Consider the following 22,374-nt stretch of genomic DNA (forward strand, 5'->3'; position numbering starts at 1 on the left):
AGAATTCTGATTTAAAATAAACAGGTGAGAGGAAATGAGATAAAATGTATCAGATCTCTTCAGGAACACCAAGGGAATATAATTTACATCAGTAAGGTACTTTTCATCTGTGGATATCAAAGGCATGATAAATGCTATTATTTTATACAATTGACAAAACCTGGAAGTGGTAGACAATTACTAATCCTTTGGTTATAGGAATATCAAAAATGCCAAAATGTGTATCAAGCCCTGTGTGCTGTCACTTAACAGTTCCACAATTTTAGAGTCAGGCTTCCTGACATTCCGTCACATTTCCCTCACAAGATGAGGACTGCTCCTTCAACATTCTTAACCTTCTCTGGTACATTGTTTCTTAGCTTATCAAGCAGGGATCCAAACCTTCCTGAAACTCATTTAGTCACTCATTCACTCCCTGAGAAAAGACAAGACTTTTCACCAACATGTCCTTCATGAAGCTTCTAAGCCTACAGATGTGTCTGTCTGTAACTTCTGGATCCTACACATGCATGTACAGCAGGCGATGTGAAGGATTAAGTCCTGCATTAGAAACATCAGAATATATGAAGGGTGAGAGAACACTAGCTGTTCTTCCCATTAGAGAAGTGAGTTTCCAGATCCCTCTCCTTTTGTCTCCAGATCCTCTGGATCAGAGCCCAGAATATCAGACCCTCAGCTCCTAAGAGGGTCTCTTTTCATTTTTTGCCATGTGACACTGAGAGGAAAAAAAAACTGTGCTGGTAGGAACTACATCCACCATGTCTCCAGGCATTTGTAAAACTCTGCTATGGTGTTTTTTCATGTGGTTAACTTTTATAGAGTCCCTAAAAAGTAGCTTTGAGGAAGTTTTTCATAATGAATTTAAATTGCTTTTCATTCTCTCTTTACTTTCAGCCCCCTTCCTTTTCACTCCTCATGTGCTCACCCATCTCCCTGTCCACTTCCTCCCTCTCCTACTTTCTTTACTGTCATTTACCTGTACCCCTCTACCCATGAAGGCAGTGTAATTTGTTCACACAGAGAGCATCTGGAAGCCATCCTTCCCATTATGTTAGACTAAAATCTCTAAGGATGTAATTGTCACGGTTTGGTTACTGCTGGGGTGCTGTCTGTAAAGGTGTTTTCCTTCGTAAATAACAGAAGAGAAATTGCAATTCTAACTAAATATCCGGTTTAGGTTGGATGGGGCGTACGCACAGAGAGAATAACTTCCTGGAGAACTTTTAAGTGGTGAAAAAGTCTTCCAGCTCGTTCTAGGTCCTGCAAATTTAGCCATAATGTATCCTGCTTCCTAAGCTTCATGAGGAAGGCTACACCATCAGGTTTAATGCTGTGTACTCAGGGTTCAATGTGGTATTTGGCAGAAAATAGATGCAATCAAAAAAATATTTTGAGGGGGCACCTAGCTGGCTTAGTTGGTAGAGCATGTGACTCTGGATCTTTGGGTTTGAAGTCTGATCCCCATGATGGGGTAGAGATTACGTAAAAATAAAATATTAAAAAAAATATTTTGAAGGGGCACCTGGGTGGCTCAGTGGGTTAAGCATCTGCCTTTGGCTCAGTTCGTGATCCCAGGGTCCTCGGACTGGCCCACTTCTGGATCCCTGCTCAGTGGGGGTCTGCTTGTCCCTCTTCTTCTGCCCCTTCTCACTGCTCTCGTGCACTCTCTCTCAAATAAATAAATAAAATCTTAAATTTTTTTTTTTTTTTTTTAAGAATAACTTAATGGAGGAGTGATTCTCCACATATCAGTTCTATGTATTCTGAGTGGTGGTGCAGGATGTGGTGTTTAGGAAATAGGAAAATCCTTTAGAGGTGTCTCTGAGGGCATCAAAAATATAATGTAATACTTTCCCTATGGTCTTTTCAACATGATAGCCCTTTAAATACTAAACAGAAAATGAGTACAACTGCAATTTGATTAAAATTTTTGAAACTGTTCATCTGAGTGCCTCAGTAAAAATTCCTGTTTGAGAATCAGAAAAAAAATCTCGGGGCGCCTGGGTGGCACAGCGGTTAAGCGTCTGCCTTCGGCTCAGGGCGTGATCCCGGCGTTATGGGATCGAGCCCCACATCAGGCTCCTCTGCTATGAGCCTGCTCCTTCCTCTCCCACTCCCCCTGCTTGTGTTCCCTCTCTCGCTGGCTGTCTCTATCTCTGTCGAATAAATAAATAAAATCTTAAAAAAAAAAAAAAAGAAAGAAAAAAAATCTCATTTCATATGTTCCCAATAATGCAAGTAAGATTTACATATGAGTTTCTTTTGGCATATTCATTAAGAAGAATCACAGAACAAGGTAACTCCACTGGCTTTTCGATTACTCTTGACCAACTCACTATGGAAGTCCAAAGATAGCAAGTGACACATTTCTTATGCTTTAACCAGAGACTAGCACACATTTTATTTCAAATTCTTCCTCTTCACAGAAACTTCAGCATTGAAATAATAATAGTTTTAGAAGAAACAAAAAAGCTAAGTGTTATTAGACATCTTTCCTTTTCAGTGAATCAGTTCACATTGGGAAACCTCTGATTCTTAGTTTTTGCCCTGTTCTCTGTCTGTAGTATGTAAAAACACTTCCTATACCAGTTTTAAATTCACATGTTTCAATGTCAGTCTCTCCTTACACGGTAAGGTCCTGTAGGACAGAAAATATGCCTTATTCACTTAGGTACACATGGCCTCTACTATGTTTCTGGTATATAATAGGTCTTGATAAATGTTTATTGACTAAATTATACCACAGATAAATGTAGGAAAAATTTACAAAACTAACCTTTCTTTATAAGTTGTTTCTTTTAAGATCATATATATAATGTATGTTCAAAGATGAAATTTAAATATTAAAAATATGGGGGTGATGGGGCGCCTGGGTGGCACAGCGGTTAAGCGTCTGCCTTCGGCTCAGGGCGTGATCCTGGTGTTATGGGATCGAGTCCCACGTCAGGCTCCTCTGCTATGAGCCTGCTTCTTCCTCTCCCACTCCCCCTGCTTGTGTTCCCTCTCTCACTGGCTGTCTCTATCTCTGTCGAATAAATAAATAAAATCTTTAAAAAAAAAAAAAATATGGGGGTGCATATTAAAAATATGCTGGCTCAGTCAGTACAGCATGCGGCTCTTGATCTCAGGGTTGTGAGTTTGGGCCCCATGTTGGGTGCAGAGATTACTTAAAAATAAAATTGGGGGTGGCGCCTGGGTGGCACAGCGGTTGGGTGTCTGCCTTCGGCTCAGGGTGTGATCCCGGTGTTCTGGGTTCGAGCCCCACATCAGGCTCCTCTGCTATGAGCCTGCTCCTTCCTCTCCCACTCCCCCTGCTTGTGTTCCCTCTCTCGCTGGCTGTCTCTATCTCTGTTAAATAAATAAATGAAATCTTTAAAAAAAAAAAAAATTAAAAAAAAAATTGGGGGGGGCAGAGGCAGAGGGAGCGAGAGAATCTTAAGTTGGCTCCATGCCCAGCACGGAGCCTTAAGTGGGGCTTGATTTCACAGCCCTGAGATCATGACCTGAGCTGAAACCAAGAGTGGGATGCTTAACTGACTGAGTCACCCAGGCGCCCCTAAAAATAAAATCTTAAAAAAAATAAATAAAATACTAAAATATGAAAAGAAAAATCACCTATGATTTTGTTACCTTCACTACCATCAAGAGTTGGTGTATTTTTGATATTTTAATACCCATTTTTAACATGAAATGTATTTTCTTTTTCTTGAAAAGTAATTATTTCATTCATTTGAAAATTTAAAAAAACAGAAAAAAATTCCTTTTGTAGATATAGATGGTCTTTGTTTCAGTCTGGATATGCAAAAATTTTAGCTGCAATGGCATAGTTAAAATAACCTAAGTCCCCCAATAGCACAGCTCAGATTTAGTTAGCACAGCATATCAACTATGAAAAAAGACATAAAATACAAAGTTTGCTGCTAGATCTTCAGTCTGTAAGTTGCTATGTAAGGAATACATGTACACCATAATGCATAGCAGAGGACCCAGTTGATCTTTAGTCAGACCAGTAGCCCACAGAAACTGTGGGACGACAAATGTGTACTGTTCGCACTTGTTAAGTTCTGGGAACTCGTTAGGCAACACCACAAAAGTAACACACTATGCATGAAATTTTTAAGTCACAAACTTTTTTTCTTCAGTCTTCTGTGGATATGGTACCACTGTCTTCATGCATTTGTATCACAGAGGAAAAAAATCTGAAGTCAGTTCATTCCACCCACCTGATTTGTGGGAAACCTCTTCCCTCCAACTGAATAACTATAAAATTATTTCCTTTGTGTTTATTTTACAAGAAATTTGCCAATATCAAGGTATAAATTTCTCCCCCTCTTTCCCTCTCTCCCTATCTCCTTTGTTTTGGTAAGAATAATTTCTTGGATTTTATGTTAGATTCCTGTTTCTGTTTCAAATATTCTGATCTCCTCCCATTCAAGAAATGTTTATGTTCAGAAACTCCCATTATTTTTAGGTTCAAACTCCATTCTCTGCCCTATTACTGTCTCACATTTTAAAACCTCTGTACAAACATTTCTTTTATATTGTGGAGAAAAAAATTTTCTCCCCCGTATTACGTATTTCATTTATAGTGTCAGCCCTGCTTTTAACTACTACATCTCTAAAGCAAAATTTAATTCCAATATTGCATTTTAATTTCTTTGCCATCTTTATTCCATCATAGTCTTCTCTCATGCTCTCCAAACTTATACCGTTTCCTTCTCATCTCAACCACTTCTGATCTTATAGCTTCCTCTGTTATATAAACCCATATTTTCCTGAAGCTTATTGAAGACGTGAAACATTTTTATATTTCTTTTCTTTTGGGTGATTTAGTAAAGTGTTCTTTGATGCATTCTTCCCCTCAGTTAGTAGAAAGGATTTCTTTTTTTCTACATTTTTCCTTCTCCTCCTTCTTAAGTAGTGGTCTATCTAGCCCTGCACTTGCCAACAGACAGGTCTGGTGGATTACAGTTTACCAGAGTCTCTATCCACATGCATAAGATTGAATCTTCTCAGTTCTGCATCCGTGGCTTTATAAAATAAACAGACACTAGCCCAATTTTCGGCAGGCTTTCATCTAGTGTAGATCAGCTGGATCAAGGTAGAATCCTTACTCCCCTCGTCTGTGACATCTTCATGTAATAACAGAGCAGCATTAGAAGGGGAGGCTCTAGAGTCAGTTGGGTCGGATGAATAACCCGAGTCAAGTCTCATGAGCAATGCTAACGTGGCCAAGTCATTTAAAGTCTCTCTGCTTCAGATTCCTTAGAAGTAAAATGGGGATAATAATACAAAAATCTCATTAATCGTCAGCTTTAAATGAGACAATGCACATGAAGGGCTTAGCACAGTATTTGGCACTTTGTAAGCACTCAATGTTAGCCTTCCTCTAATGTGATCACTATTATCATACAGAAAACCCAATCCCTCGAAGTATAGTGTTACAAAAGGCTCCTTGTTCACTCCCACCTCCTCGTCTTCATGTGTGAGGGTGGCCCTTCTTGAATACAATGCATTATTTTACCCCAGGCTCCCTCTCTACCACACCAGGCCTATTTTCCTCATCAGGCTGTTGTCTGCCTGTCTGAACAGAGACGGAATCCTTGAGAAGCGGGCAAAGGGAATACTGTTCATACTGTTTCAAGAACTAGCCACATGCAGTTAATGAGATTAGTCACTTTTCTGATTGCTACAAGACCTCTTGGTTCAGAATAAGAGGACAGAAAGAGGCAGAAGGGTAGCTCAGGTGGGCCTCCGATTTCACAAAATGTTTAAAGTCTCCATAGGTCTTCAGAACAGTGGATATTTCTTGAAACTTCTAGGTCTAGCTTGACAGACAACTGGCTTCAGCAAAGTTATCTTTTGGCCCATAAGGCACTTGTACCTACTTTCTCTGCATTCAAGATCTGAAAATAACACCATCAGTTGTACACATACAGGTAACCAGACGTTGCCCAAACGCCATGTTCAGTCTTGAACCTGCAAAGCTGTTTCTCTTACTGCTGATCATGTCTCACTGAATGACAGCATTCCCTTCTCAGTCAGCCAAACTCAATATCCCGAGGTAATTTCCACTCCTCCCTCCACCTCAATTCAATTTCAATCAGTCAGTAACTACTGCTCAATCATTTCTACAATGCCTCTCCTGTCTGCCTCCCTCTTCGCCATTCACGCTCCCTCAGATCTTAATTCTATACTTCACCATTTTTCATTTGGACTCTTGTTACAGTCTTTGCAGTGGCCTCCCGGCCTCGAATGTCTTCCTTCTCCAATCAATACTATTTATGTTGCCAGGATTACCTTCCCTAAATACAAATCTCATCATGTCTCCAGCCTTGTCAAACACTAACAAGGTTGCCCAATCTTCAAGGAAAGAGTTTATTTTCCTTACTTGAAATTCAAGGCCTATCACCACCAATTCCTAAGTCCTTTCCAGGTTTATTTCCTCAGAGACCTCTTCATGGCAAACATCAGAACCAGTGAGCCACCTGCCATGCTCTGAGCACATGTGGCACTTTTGCTTTCCAACAGTTTACCTTTTTCATGTCTCTCAGCCTGGGGTGCACTGTGTCGGCAAACACCTTAGTCTACCAAAACCTGCCTCACTGCTCAAGGCTCAGTCCCGTGGCCACCTCTATGAAATGATCCTCAGGATGCTCGGATTAGCAATCAATTATTTTCTTTTCTATGCATTCACTTGAATTTGTTTATTCTATTATATTCATCTCATTCTGCCTTTTATTATAATTGTTTGCACATATATCAGACTAGGGAAATGATTTTGCTTCATTTACTCTGATCTTTTACAATCTGGCAAGATGTTTTTTTTACATAGTAGTGCTTCAAAAAAATTTCCCTGAAGTTGTCAGGATTAAAACTGAGACAGGGGAATTGAAAGGACTCCATGAAAGAAAAAGTTAGCTTTGGGGTTTTTTTTTTTTTTTTTTTCCTTTGCTTCTTTTCCTGCTTCTGTTCTTGCTAGGACCTGTACCCCTGCCTTATATATATATGCCTTAATGTATGTCCTCCTTGTCAGGGACAAGGAGTTAATGATATCTTTGCAGTCTTCCAGCGCAATAGATAATATCTGAGGAATGACGGGGTGAAGCCTTTGTGTGCATATTCCAGACCACTGCTGCTAGACATCTTGATGCCAAGAGCCCATGGGTCCAGGGAATAAGTGACTTATGATGGACACCTACAGCCTGTCCTGGTTCTGACCAGTTCCTGGATGCCTCAGAGAACACGTGCACCAGGGCACAATCATCAATAAAAACCCCAGACCCCAAGCAAAAACTTATGCTCCTTTCCTTTCCGAGTCCTCCAGATTCTCCATCTGTATCTCTCTCTCAATATCTTCTCTATAAACTCTGCTTTCACCTCTTCTTGGCTCTCATTTGATTTCCATCCTGGTGAAGCCAAGGACCCTCTTGGCTGATCCCGCAGGGCCCTCCCAGTGTCCTTGGACCTGGCCAGTCTGCATCAAAACTCCTAATACGTGAATACTCTTTTACTTATAATTATGATATTAAAGTATGCATGAAAATGCTCATATTTCATATACAAATGAAAATAGTAAGACTATAACTTTTACTTTTGGAATCCTCCAGTATTTTAGAGCCCGTTAATCTGCTATGAAGATATAACAGCAAGATAAAATATGTAAATGTAAGTTTCCAGGGCACAGATTGCCCTCCTGCATAGTAATTACACTTTATCAACCCTGTGTTCTTGACAAGTACAACTTTGAGTTCAACTATACTGTGGGTTTGTTCATACTAGTTCTATAGCATTTTATTTTATTTTTTAAAGATTTATTTATTAATTTTAGAGAGAGAGAGAGAGCAGTGGAAGGCGCAGAGGGAGAGAAAGAATCTCAAGCAGACTGCCCACTGAGCATGGAGCCCCACGTGGGGCTAGATCCCAGGACCCTGAGATGATAACCTGAGCCAAAGTCAAGAGTCAGACGCATAACCACCTGAGCCACCCAGGTGCCCCTTTCTATACAGCATTTTAAAATTTACTAAGTATTTAAACATTTCTTATGTAATTATGCCATTTGTTAGATAACATTCTTATTATTATCCATTTTTATGGGCTCAGAAAAATCAAGATATAAGACAGAATAAATAAGAGGAAGAATTAGACACTTGAATTACTTTTTTCTCCCAAATCCAAGGTGTTGGTCAACATTTTTACTACAGTTTATTTTTGTTGAATCCTTGGTGTTCCTAAAAACCCCATTTTCTGAGTAACAGTATTTATGCAAGTCTTTATTAAAGGCCTAAGCAGGCTTGGCTACCCAGTAGGGTGACCATAGAATTTACTGGGACATGTGTGAGAGTAAAATGAGGCAATATTAATAATCACCAGAAGAGGCAGATGTAAACCAGGGCTGTCGCAGACAAACTGAAATGTGCCATTTATGTACTAGCCTTAAAAATTAAGAGAACCATATTTCTTCCCCTATAAAACCAAAGTACGGAAAGTTATTTATGAATTTTCTATCTTGAAATATTTATTAGTTTCTGTTGGAAAACTGCATTTTATAGCAATGAGATTTTAAAAATCAAATTTACTTAAGAGATCTTAATAAACATTGAAATAAACTATAAAAATGTTGATTTGCCAGTTCTGGGTGGAAAACTTGCCCCTCCTCCCAAAACAAACATAAATAAACATAAACACATCAGAAACCACTTTGAGAACAAAAATCTTAGGCATACTTATTCTGTACTTAATGTTGCAAATGGTCATATAGTTGATGTCAGACAATATGTTGAAAGCATCCTTTACTCTTTGGCATTTCCAAAGTCTGCCTCTCTGTTTTTCAGATCTATTTTTATTTTTCTGGATTGCTTTGATTTTTATTTTGTTTTTGACAAATAAAAACTGTATATATTTGAGGTGTACAACAAGATGTGTGATATGTATATACACTGTCAAATGATGACCACAGTCTAACTAGTTAAAATATCCATCACCTCCCATAGTTACCGTTGTGTGTGTGAGTGTGCTGAGAACACTTAAGCTATACTCTCTTAGCAAATTTTAAGTATATAACACATTATTATTAACTATGGTCACTATGTGTCCATTAGGTCTCCAGAGTTTATTCATCTTTTATAACTGAAAGTTTGTATTCATTAATCAATATTATTTTTTCCTAATTAAGAACGTTTAAAACACCATACAGTGGAGCCATAGACTACAGATCAATTGTCAGCAAATACCAGAATATAACTTTGGTTTTTATAGTTTAATTATTTAAGGGGATTTTGCTTTTTAAGATTTTAAGTTCAGCTTTACCTTTCCTTGGTAAAATTTGCATCACATAGAATAATCTAAATTTCTGAAAGCAAAATCAGTCACCTATTATAGAATATATCAGCTACAGGGCAATCACTCTTACTGAAAAGTCACTTAAATTTTTAATTCTTAATTCCATAAAAATACCAACTTGCTAGTTTATGTAGAACCCTGAAATTTGTTAACCCAAAATGACAAAAAATCTTTAAATAATATTGCTTTCTCTTGTTCAGTCACCATCTAAACTATTTCCGCAGCGATGAAATAGCTCAAATCTCTTTATTACCAATTACTTGGTCATTAGGCCAACAAACATTTATTGATGGCAGAAATGCCATCCATAAAAGGTCAGAGATGCTTTCATTATTAGGATGCAAATCAGCTTTTCTTGAATTCGCTTAATCCCGGTTTGGAAAAGTAATTTAACCCCTAAATAATCACAGTTATTAAATTTTAATATAAGTCAAGTGCTCTGAGAACATTTTATAATGCTCAGCAATTAAAGAACCCCCTTCTTTGGTTTTACAATAGTGAGTAAAATTTTGATATTAATGAATACAACTCTGATGTCTTTGCACCTGAGCCTTGCCTTTGATCACCTCCTATCACTCTACTTACTCTTTGGCATTGACTACTCTGGGCCATAAAGCAAGTGCCAACAAATTTCAAAGGCTTGAAGTTACTTATGTTTCTTACCATTGTGAAATTAATCAGTGATAAGAATAATTTAAAGAATCCTAAAATATTTTGAAATTAAGCAATGACTAAGTAATCTATGAATTAGAAAAAAAAACCATAATGGAAAGTAGAAGATATTTCAAACTGAATGATATGGAACTACAATGTATCAAGTTGTGGGATATAGCTAACCCTGTTCATAGAGGAAAATTTATAGTCTTAAATGCATACATTAGAAACAGTCAAAGGTTGAAAATTGACGATCTGGAAATCTAGCTTGGCAGGTTTAAAAAGGAACAGTAAATTAAAGCCAAAGAAAGTAAAAGAAAAGAAATAATAAAGTTAAGGACAGAATTAATGAAATTTAAAAGCATGCAATTTGGATCACAGACATAATATAAAACACAATACTGTAAAACTTCTAGAAGACAACACAGAAAACTCTAGGTGATTTTGGGTTTGGTAATTAGCTTTTAGGTACGATGCAAAAAGCATGATCCATAAAAGAAAAGGGTTGATAAACTGGACTTCATTAAAGTGAAAAACTCCACAGACTGGGAGAAAAAAAAACATATCTGATAAAAGACTTATATCCAAAATACATAAAAAGCTCTTAAAACTCAACAATAAGCAAATAAACAAGTGAGACACTGCTACACACCTATTAAAATGGCTAAGATCCAAAACACTGACAACACTGAGTGCTGGCAAAAATGTGGAGGATAGAAATTTCCATTCATTGCTGGTGGGAAGGCAAAATGATACAGGAACTACAGAAGACAGTTTGGCAGTTCCCTACAAAGCTAAACATAGTCTTTAACTTATGCAATCCAAATTAGTTGAAAACTTATGTCTACACAAATATCTGCAAAGAAAAGTTTATGGCAGCTTTATTCATAACTACCAAAACTTGGAAGCAACCAGAATTTCCTTCAATAGTGACTGGATAAGCAAACTGTGGTACACCCATACAATAGAATACTATGCAGTGAAAGAACAACACCACCACCACAAAACCCAGTTATTGTTCCATGAAAAGACACAGAGGAAACTTAAATGCATACTGCTAAGTAAAAGAAGCCAATCTGAAAGGCTATATATTATGTGATTCTAATTATATGATGTTCTGGAAAAGGCAAAACAATATTGATGTTAAAAATGTGGACTTTAGTTAATAATGATATATTAATATTGGTTCATCAACTGTAACAGATGTATCAAACCAAAGCTAATAATAAGGGTAAATGAGGGCAAGGAGCAGGGGAAGGAGTCTATGGGAACTTCATTTTCTGCTCAGTTTTGTCTGTTACCCCAAAATTGCTCTAAAATATAAAGTTTGTTAATTTTTTTGAAGTTTAACTGTGTCCTAAAAATGCAATAAAGGAAAATCAACAAAATAGATGTTCTTTAAAAAAAAAAAGAACTGATATACTTTTATCAATATTGACCTTATAAAAATAAAAGATTAAAATAACCAATATTTAAGCTAAAAAGGAATAGCATTACAGATCATATACATATTAAAATATAAGGATATTATAAAAAATGTATGCCAGTGAATTTAAAGTTTTAGGGGAATTGAACAAATTCCTAGAAAAACTTTAGCAAAAGTAGTAGGAAATCCAAATAATCCCACATTTATTAAAGAAATTGAATTAGAATCTTTCCCACAAAGAAATATCCAGGCCTAGTTTACTTTACCTAAAATTTCTTCAAAAATTTCAGAAAGAAATAATACCAGTCTTAAACAAAACCTTCCAATTATTTTAGTATTTGAAAGTCAATTAACATAATTTATCACAAGAATAAAGAGGAAAGATAATATGACAATCTATATAGGAATATGATAATATATACAGGAAAAAAATATAAATAATTTAACACCTGTTCAGGATGAAAACCTGTGGCAAATTAGGAATAGATGGAAACTTCCTTAATCTGAGACAGTAGCTACAGAAACCTATAGCCAACATCATACCTAGTGGAGAAATACAGAAAGTTTCCCCCATTCCCCAAGATAGGGGGATAAAACAAACATCCCCATTGTCCCTCAATTTATTCATCATTCTAATGTAAGTCCTACATAGTACAGTAACTCAAGGACGGCATAATAACTCAGTAAATCAGAGAAAAAAGGTATCATTATTTGTGAACAACATGGCCCTATATGTAGAAAATTCAAAAAAATCTACAAGCTATCAGAATGCATAAGTGAATTTAGCAATGTTGCCGGATCCAAAGTCAACATCTAAAATAACAGTTGTATAGAGTAGTAACTGAGAGTGAGAGAGATGCCAGTAATGTTCTGTCTATTTCTCAGTCTGGATGCAGGGTACACGGGCATATTCACTTTGTGAAAATGTGTAGCTGCATACTTCTGACTTATGTACTTTTTTTGGTATATATTATACTTCATAAAAAGCTTACTTTACGTTGTTTAATGGGTATGGAGTTTCAGTTTGCAAGATAAAAATGTTCTGGAGAGGGGCTGCACAATAATGCAAATGTACTTAACAGTACTGAATTGTACCCTTAAAAATAGTTAAGATGGTAAATTTTCTGTTCCGTGTATTTCATAATTAACAATTTTAAAAATGTTTACTTTAGAAAAGAATGGCATTAAGATATCAATATTAAAGATAGGTGACTCTAAATAACACATAGGAAAAATCAAAGTCAAACTCATAGTAAGAAATTCTGCCTCCCTCCACTTCAGGCTGAGCAAAATTGTCACTCAAACTGATAACAGATGGAACACCATACTAAGAAATCACAATTCTTCAATTGTAAGGCAGTATTCATCATAAGATATATCATTGATTTAATAATAGCTTCTGGGTGGAAACCTCCCCATGTTTATACTCACTTGTAGATGTATCTGAATAATAAAAGTGTGCGTGCCTCACAATAGAGCAAGTGTGGGATGACTACAAAAATGAAGAAAGATGAACTGGTTTGCCTGTCCTTGGAATGTAAATCTAATGCCTCAAAAGGTAGAGCTATCCATCCCTTTACTTAAGGGATCTTGACCACAAGAGTATTTATGATCATGAATTAACAGAATCCAAAGAACACCAGCATTATAGGGGATAAAATTTATTCTAAGACTAATTTATTTATATATTGATAAAATAGGCAATAAACACACCCTTTCCGTTTCTTGGAGATTCAAGATTATGACAGTAGGGTCAGTTCCTGAAAAAAGTGGGGTTTATAGGGACGACATGTTTGTATTGTATCTGAAGTAGAATCATGCACTATCCACACTGGTATGACTAGAGATAATTATTCGAGTAAGTGCACACATGTACATTTCTAGAGAGAGAGAAAAACCCAACCGTTCAGCTCTTTTAGTCGAGTTGACTGCTGCAAGCCTACTGGTTGAAAGGAGTCTATACGTTTTGTTGTATTTGATCGAAGGCTATCTTGGTCCACAAAGTTTTTCTGGAATCTTTGGGTAGATTTAGTGTTTCAGGTGTATGGCGTGAGGAAGGGTGCAGGTTGAATTTGGGCCCTGACTGCCTTGTAACCGGGTGCTCTTGTGTAGGACATGCACTGGCTTAGTGGTGAAAGAAGGTTGCCATTTTTTCTGGCATCTATGGTGATGCCTGAATGTCAGAGCCTCTTGCATAAGATTATCAGTACATGATGATGTATCTTAATGAGTGGCAAAGAAATAGAAGCTTGAGTGTAATGTGTCTGACACTGGAAATAAATGTTACCTCTGCTTCATGGATAAGCAATATTTGTTTTTAAAGAGATTTTAAAATACATTCCGTGAAAATATATTTGGTACAGCTGAATGGGTTTGCCCTTAATGAATGGTGGCAACATGGAGAGGAGGAGGGTTTCAGGGTTTCAGACATAGAGGATACTCCTGCCAGAGAGGCATACTCATAAATTATGGGACTTTCCCACATCCAGAGTAGGTGACTATAACCTTTCAGATTAACATGTAATAAACTGACTCATTTTTAAAAGTCTGTACACAGAAATGCCGCTTTATGTTTGCAACGATGATTTAAATTCTATTATGTATATCTCAAAACTATGAGCATTAAGAGGAGCCCCCAATTTTTTTCACTCAAAAACAAAGGGTCTGTAGAGCTTGCTTTTTTTTTTTTTTTGAACTGCAATGATTCTGAATTATTTTTGATTAACAAAGAAAACTGTCTGCTACTTCAGTGTCTGTGATTACATTTCAGTACAATGGAGAGAAGTCACTAATGGGTACCTCTGAGGTCAGGACTGAGACTGTCGTGTTCAAATTTGTTTATTAATGAGCCCCGGACAGGGATCTCCTTCTAGGATGTCAAGATTTGTTAATAAAACAAAATCTAAAGTACTGTGAAAACGTTACACACCAGACTATCTAAGAATATTATCCTAATGTATAGCCTCTGAAATAAGCACCCCTCTTCCAAATGCCCAGGACATGGATGGAGGGGGAGAACTTAATCAGAGAAACTGCCACTCTCTCATCAATGGCAGGAGGAAAATGGGAAATTCAAGATGCAGAAAGGAATTACTGCAAATATGTGCACTTTTGGTCACTGCTTTTTGATGAAGAAAATATTGTGCATAATAACTCGAGAATGTATTTAACATAAATTATATTTGCATGAATTATGTTTATTCATATGGTCAGATACATAATGGCTTGCTTGATAAATGGCTGATTAGTCTTATAATCAGCCCAAGAGGGACCTGCTTCAAAAAACTCTCTCCTGGGGGCATCTGACTTTCTAGATATTTTCCATTTTGCCTTTAAATAGTGAAACGTTGTCAGAGTTGGGTACCCCAAATAGCTTTTTTCCAGCTTCCAGTCTGCAACCTGGGCATTACTTCCTCAGGCTGGATGCCTACAGATATCGGACAATTGCTCGTCACAAACCTCAGAAGCACAATCAGGGGTCAGAGCGATAGCCACTTCAAGGAAAGATAGGTTTTCATAAAGACAAAACATTTGAGGGAACCATTTCTTTCTTTCTTTAATAACATAAGGAAAATGTGATATTTCTGATAAGGAGAAATAATTACTGCAGACACCAGCATTTTCAATTGCTGTGTTTTAATGCTGAGACTACTGCCTCTACCTGATACCCTACATGAGACACTTAGATGTGGAACCTGCCTTCGGGACTATGGAAAAAAATCTGAAATATTTCCCCATGGTTAGGTAGCTTTATTCTGCTGTAACTGGTCTTATATTTTCACTTCATGTCTTGCCTCTCAGTAATATTTCCACTTATTACGACTAAGTCCTTCTTCAAGTGGATCTCAACTGTCACACATTCTGGGAAGTTTCTCCTTACTGACCCCCCACCGGGAGCTCCCAGTCTGGATGTGGCATCCTCTTAGACATTCCAATATGAACTTGTGTTCTTCAGTGTTGTTGTAATCAAAATGATCAGGGTATTTGTCAATCCTGACACCTCCTTTTTGGCTTCCCATATGGTAATCTTTTGGGGATTACCCCTGTGGATCCTTGAATTTCCTGCAAAGCTAAACAGACCTATCCCTTATTTGACATTCAACTAATGGTGAATGAAAGAATGAAGTCCTTATAAAGCAATTTACCTCTATTACATACCAATGTAAATATCTCTACCTTTGTTTACTAAACTTGATATTTGGGTATCTACTCGCCTCTGTTCTTACCATTATCATAAACTTCTTTCAGGAAAGGAAGTAAGTCAGATTGTGAAAATTAGAATCTTCAGTACTGTTAGGTAGTAAGTTCTGAGATCAGTATTATTTCACTGCAGCCATAGACCTGTGTTAAGGTGTTTAATACCATTCTCTTTCTGATAATGTAATGAAAAAGGTCTGTGGGTTCAAGAAAATAGAAAAATTAATATAGATATGTAGTGGCTAATTACAACATGGGAAGTTAATACCATAAAGCCTGTAGCAAGAAAGTATTATAATTAAGATGGAGAAATTAAAATAGCATAGGATTTTCACCTTTCTCTCGGTTACTAGGCAGGAATGACCAATTAGGGCAGGTATTATATAATCAATTTTATGAATCATAAGCATGCCAATTCCTTATTATGACTGTTTCCTCATAATATAAGTTCATTATGTTATAAATAATATGCACTTGCTCCTTGCAAAGATGAACAGAGTTTTAAAGGTCAAAGTACCAGATTTGAAATCACTGTTTTTAATAAAATGTATATGGCTTACAGTGTCTGCCCCTTCTTTATTTTGACTTTGTCTTTTTCTTCAAGCAGCTTACAACTCTAAGAAAATATCTTTATCTATCAAAAATAAAAATATATATATTTTAATAATAAAATATATATTAATAATATATAATATATATTATTAAAATAACATATATTTTAATAATATATATAAAATAATAAAAAATATATTTATATATATATCCAGGGACATACAATGCAGATTAAATTCTACCTGATGGTATTTAAAAACTAGGTAAAACCTCAATTCGGTCTTTGGAGTTTTCACAGAAGTGGTGCCCAAGTAGGTGATGTCAGCAACATAGTTTATTTCAACATATGTGTATTCTTATGAATATAGACTTTGCTTAAATACTTGCTGCCTTCAGAAGCCTTCAGTGAAACACTGAACGCAAAGTTTTGCTCCCCAACGCTTGTTTTAAATAATTCTAATATTATTTAAATAATTTAAATAATATTAGAACTGGCACTCACTTATTACTTTGGTTTTGCAAACTTCTTGTTTATTTAGTATACCTTACTCATTTGCTTTATGTATATGTTAATGTTATAATGGAAGAGCTTCAAAATGAGAATACTTAACATAGTATCTTTCCCAGTATCTTTCCCTGGTCAACAGTACATTCAATCTGCCATCCATTTGCTAAACTTGGTTGAAACAAAGCACTGATCAGGCAGCTGTGAAAAATGTTTAACAATACTAACTGTGATTGACAGACTAATTAAGTTGGGGGTGGGGGTGAGGGTGGGGTGGGCAGCCCAATGTAAATGATTTGCCTAAACTGAACTTCCCATTAACCCCACAAGCCACTTACCAGAGTTAATATGCAGACTTGGGATTTTTTTTTTCTTAAAACAGTTCACATTCTATAGAATTCATTGATATAGAGGAATTATGTAGACATTATTTAAATATTAGAAATACACTGGTAAGTGGAGAATGCATGTTAATACTATTGTCAAAACAGGCCACATTTTGACATATAATAATAAACCAACTATGTTATTTATTTTTTGAAATGTATATATTTTTATCTTCAGTTTTCTGAAAGATATTTATTTCATAAAATAGGTCCTTATAACTTCACATAATACCAATGCTTCCAAAATACTCATGGAAACTTTTTTAGATACATTTAAGTGAAGACCTTCATAATATTTAAAGACCTGACTTGCCAATGTTTAATGGGTCAATCAACTGATTACGATTTATTTAGTGCCTATACTTTTTTAGCATCATATAAATAATGAAGAATGGAATCTAATTGGATTGCAACCTGCTTCACTACAATCTACTGCATTTGATTGCTTGTTGAATTCTTGATAAATATTCTAGCAATTTAATATGATATCACATAGTGTAGAACAATGTTTCCCAAAAATGAGTTACAGGAGAAAAGATACTCTGCATGAAAGGGGATCTGAGGCCAGGTAAATTGGGGAAATACTTAATATGTGAAGATTCAAAATGGGTATTACCATGTTTGGCACATCTAGAGACAAACAAATAGTCTATAAAATATGCTAACCTATGTAATTTCTTTAATAGTCAAAAAAAGGAAAATTAACATAATGATAAGAAATAATTTTTTTTATCATATTAGGGATGATAGAAAAAAAGATAGTCTTCAGTTTGCCAAAGAAATGGGGAAATGAGGATACCCATATATAAAACTAAGCTAAGGGCAAGCTCGGCTAGCCGTACTATATATTGGTACTAACTTTTTGGGTGGGAGTATGTACCAAAAATATGGTTACATTTTGATCCAGCAATTCTTTGATGACTGCAACCTAAAAAAAAAATAAAAATTAAGACTGTGAACGTACGCACACACACACACAGACAGACACACAGACACACATAGTTTGGAACTTTTTCTAGACTATCTTAAAACTGTGTGGTGAGAGATGTTTTTTTTTTTTTTTTTGCTTATCTTTATCTTCTACTTTTCAAAACTGAAGCTTTTAAAAGACACATAAAAATTCTTTGAAAAAATTTTTTGAAATGCTTTAACCTAAAATTCAAATCTCTGATTTTTAATAGTCAATATTCTAACCTTATAGAACTTACTGATACAGAATCAAGGAACCAGACAAAGACAGGTATTTATAACCCAGTGATCAAAACCAAAGACAATAAAAACAAAGAACGGCTAAGATGACCCTCAAATGTTTTATCATTCAGTCCACAAAGCTGAATTTGGTGCCTCAATTTGTTGTAAGGATAGATGAGAGCTAACTCATTATTTGAAGAAACCACTTGAGGTGAATGGACATTCACAGAAATATCAAGCTGGTGTCAAAAGATGCCAATTTTTAACATAATAGAATGCTGCATTACTTTCATCTTCTTAGATATGTTACTTGTACTTTTATTATTGTAATATCCATTGTTCTAAAACAATATATCCTTAAATGTAGAATCCTTAATAGTCCAAAGGGACAGGTTAAAAGTAGTTACAGACTATTACCACTACTTGAAAGTAAATCTAGAGAAGAAAGGCTAATCGAGGAGGGCAATATTTACAGATTTGGATTAAAATAGATCAGTAAAGAAAACAGAACATGATAGGTTCAATAGACATGGGGAGTGATGCTATCTCTTGAGAGGCAAAGAGGGGAATATAAATTAAGAATAACCATTTGTATTTGCTTAAAAAAAGTCTTCCCATATAAAAGGCATTATATCTGTGGGGATTCTTATTTCTTATGGTATGTATTTCATTTAAAATCAAGTTAAGGCATCCAACAGATTATTCTGGTCATCTAGATAAGCACAGAGCTAACCCTGAACTCAAAATAATAAAGTAAAAATATTACTGATAAGAATAATACACACCAAAAATATTTTTAGAATTAATAAATAACGAAGACAATGTCTCTAAGTAATGTGTACACCAAAAATGCCATATAAATGTAGAAGTGCTATTTCATGTATCATAACTTAAATTTGGAAAGTATTTTTTTTTAAATGTAGAGAGATGTTTTACCAACGAGACTATTATCTGATTCAAATCTCACAGTAACTCTTTCTATCTGTATTTAAGAAACACAAAAATAGCGTTTCAGCCATTTCTATCTTCTCCCTATGTGGTCCAAGAAGGTAGACCCTAGACACATATGGTCATTTAAATTTAAATAAATTAAAATTATATAAAAGTAAACAGCTCCTCAATCACTGCAGCTATATTTCAAGTGCTCAATAGCCACAGATGGTTAGTGTTTTTTTGTTGGACACTGTAAATATACCCATCACTGTAAAACGTTCTATGGGTAGGGCTGCAGAGAATGCATGGGAGAAACACACGGTCTCCTGGGCATCTTACAGGCTGTGCAAGACAAGTTCATATCGATACACCAAGGTAGACCTCTGTGCACACCTCCTGGGATCATGATCCACAATGTGGTGAGTCAGTTCGGGAATGGTTATCCTCATCTTCCAAATTAAGATCCATGTTTAGAAGATAAAATGCTTTCCCTGACATGTATGCAGTACGTACATAGTACAGGATATATATAGTACAAGACAGACTCATGAACTGAATCCAACACTAACTTCTCAGCTGGTTGGAGATCATACTCTGAAAAAAAATCCCCATGTACCTTCCACTCAAAAGATAAGTGAATGCAATTCACTACAAGGTAGTTCAGTACAATAATCACCGCCATAATTTTTCTCAAATTTTTTGTAATTATATTACCAGAAACTATAGTATAGCTATTATTAAACTGACTAAATATAAATAATCTCCAAAACTACATTATAAAAAAATGTTAGACAATGTTCAAGGCTAACTGTATTGATCAATATAGAATAACACTAATAGTATAACAAATTCAGTAAATCGATCATTTAAAAACCTTAACCAGTTAGATAGTTGGAGTGAATGTGTTATAGTTGTGAAGTTTATCAGTGTCCAATGCCTGGCCCATACATAGTAGGCATAACGAAATTTAACTTACTCTATTTAAGTTGGGAAAACATTGGGTATAAAGCAGTAATTTTTGTTTTGTTTTGTTTTTGAGAGAGAGAGAGAGAGCGCACATGGGGGGTGAGGAGAGGCAGAGGGAGAGGGAGAGAGAGAATCTTAAGCAGGTTCCACACCCAGCACAGCGTGGAGCCCACATGGGGCTTGATCTCACGATCCTGAGATCACGACCTGAGCCAAAATCAAGAGTTGGACGCTTAACCAACTGAGCCACCCAGGTACCCTTAAAGCAGTATTTTTAGATCTTTAAGATACATGGAAAGAAGATGACTGCTACACTGGTTTGAGGATAAAAAGCATTTTGAAAAAAGGCACTGTGTTAATAGTAAAATAATTTTGGAAGAGGAAGAGTCTGGAATTAACTTTAAAGTTTCTTTTGCTGCTTGCGATTTCTGAGTTTGTGATTTCTCTTGAGGAGCTATGTAGTCTGATCATAGTATCATTTATTAAAAACAAAATAACTGTGTTTTATTTAAAATAGATTGTCTGAATTTTCCGCTCTTCATTGACCAGCTGGGCATTTCCTGCATGGCCAAGAAAAGAACACACATATCTACCCCTTATCCACTACTCCCTAGATACTAATGTATCTTCTTCCTCCTCAGTGGCCAAACACAAATGCCAGCCCTAATCATATTCCAGCAAATAATTGTTCAACATTTCTATTGCCAAAGAATTTTAGAGCCAGAAAGGCCCACAAAAATCACAAATGGCTCCAATCGTTCTCTGTATCCATGTGCATGTAAGAAGCACCACAATAGGAAAGCATATGGAGAGTTCACACGAAAGCCCGTCGGCAGCCTGCAGGCAGCAGGAGAACAGCAGCCTCAGTAGAACCCTGTGAGGGGCTTTCCGGTCCTGATCCATAGTTTGGAGAGTCAGGTTGAAGAAACAGCAGGCTAGAGGGTTATTACAGTACACATTAAAACAGCAAAGCTCTTCCCTCCAATATTTGGTCAAGATCAGGGATTTAAATATTCATGATAGCCTGACTTGTAGGCAGAATTCTTTGGGTTATATTTTTAATACTAGGGAAGGGAAAAAAAGTAACTCAAATTGTTTTTGGGAGGAATCAAAACTACCTGAACTATGTGTATTAAATGAATAACAAGCAAAATCTGTGCTCTACAAGGGAGTCGGCAGTCCGTAAGCCAGAGCGCCTCCTGCTCTTTAGGTGGGGACGGTGATATCGGAGCCCACTGGATGGCATTTTGTGACACGGACATGTACATACCAGGTGATCATGAATATCTATTGCCTATATGGTATCATAACACAAGAACTACTGACTTCTGGATTAGTGTAACAGAATAAGCACCCAAGTCTCCCTTCCTTTTCTCCCTTTGTTTTAAAGATAATAAAATTGTATCAGTGCTGGGGAGAAGAGGGAAAAAAAAAGGTACCAGCCAAAGACTAGAAAGTTTGAGAAACCGGGTAGACATTGAGTAGATAAAAGGGCATAGACTGACAAACAGAAATATGGAAAAAAGCAGCCCAAAATACCAGAAGTAAATTCTTACTTCTCACAGAACACAAAGGGCAAGGGTGGGCCATGGTACAATCATTCGGGGAATTAATTAAAATCCAACGTCAGGAATGGACAGGCCTAAAGCAAAGCAAAACAAAACAAAACAACAAGAAAGAATGGGCAGGCCTATAAAACAGCTACTCCTCCCACACCATCTCCAAGTCTTCCAGCAGGCTTCTCATACAAAGGGCTTTTGCCCCTGGGACAAAGTGAGAAGTGCATTATGAGTCTAAGAAAACAAACCATCTTTCTAGAGAAAGCACCCAATATGGGTGTAGGAATGCAAAAGAGAAGCAGAGCAGAGTTTAGAGAGAACTCCCAGCTTCAACTACAGACATACGAGTTAAGTCAGTTGTGACAAAGTAACACTGTCTGAGCTTTGGTATGGTGGCAATTGGTTCCCTCAGTTCCAGAGTGAAGGCTGCCTGCCAACACACTCCCATTTGAGGGAGAGGCCTATTGTGGAAAGAAACCTATGCAACCGTGCAAAAAATTACCCCAGCTACTAATCTTACTCTTAATCAGCCTTCATTCATATATTGAACCAGCAACTAAAAACATCAGACATTTGAAGAAAACCAATAGTATAAAAAAATGAAAAAGATTAACAAATGTAACATGTCTCAAGAAATCAAACAGATGATTCAGAGAACAGAAG

The sequence above is a fragment of the Ursus maritimus genome, unplaced genomic scaffold, assembly GCF_017311325.1.
Source record: "Ursus maritimus isolate PB19 unplaced genomic scaffold, ASM1731132v1 scaffold_3, whole genome shotgun sequence".
NCBI classification, from domain to species: domain Eukaryota; kingdom Metazoa; phylum Chordata; class Mammalia; order Carnivora; family Ursidae; genus Ursus; species Ursus maritimus.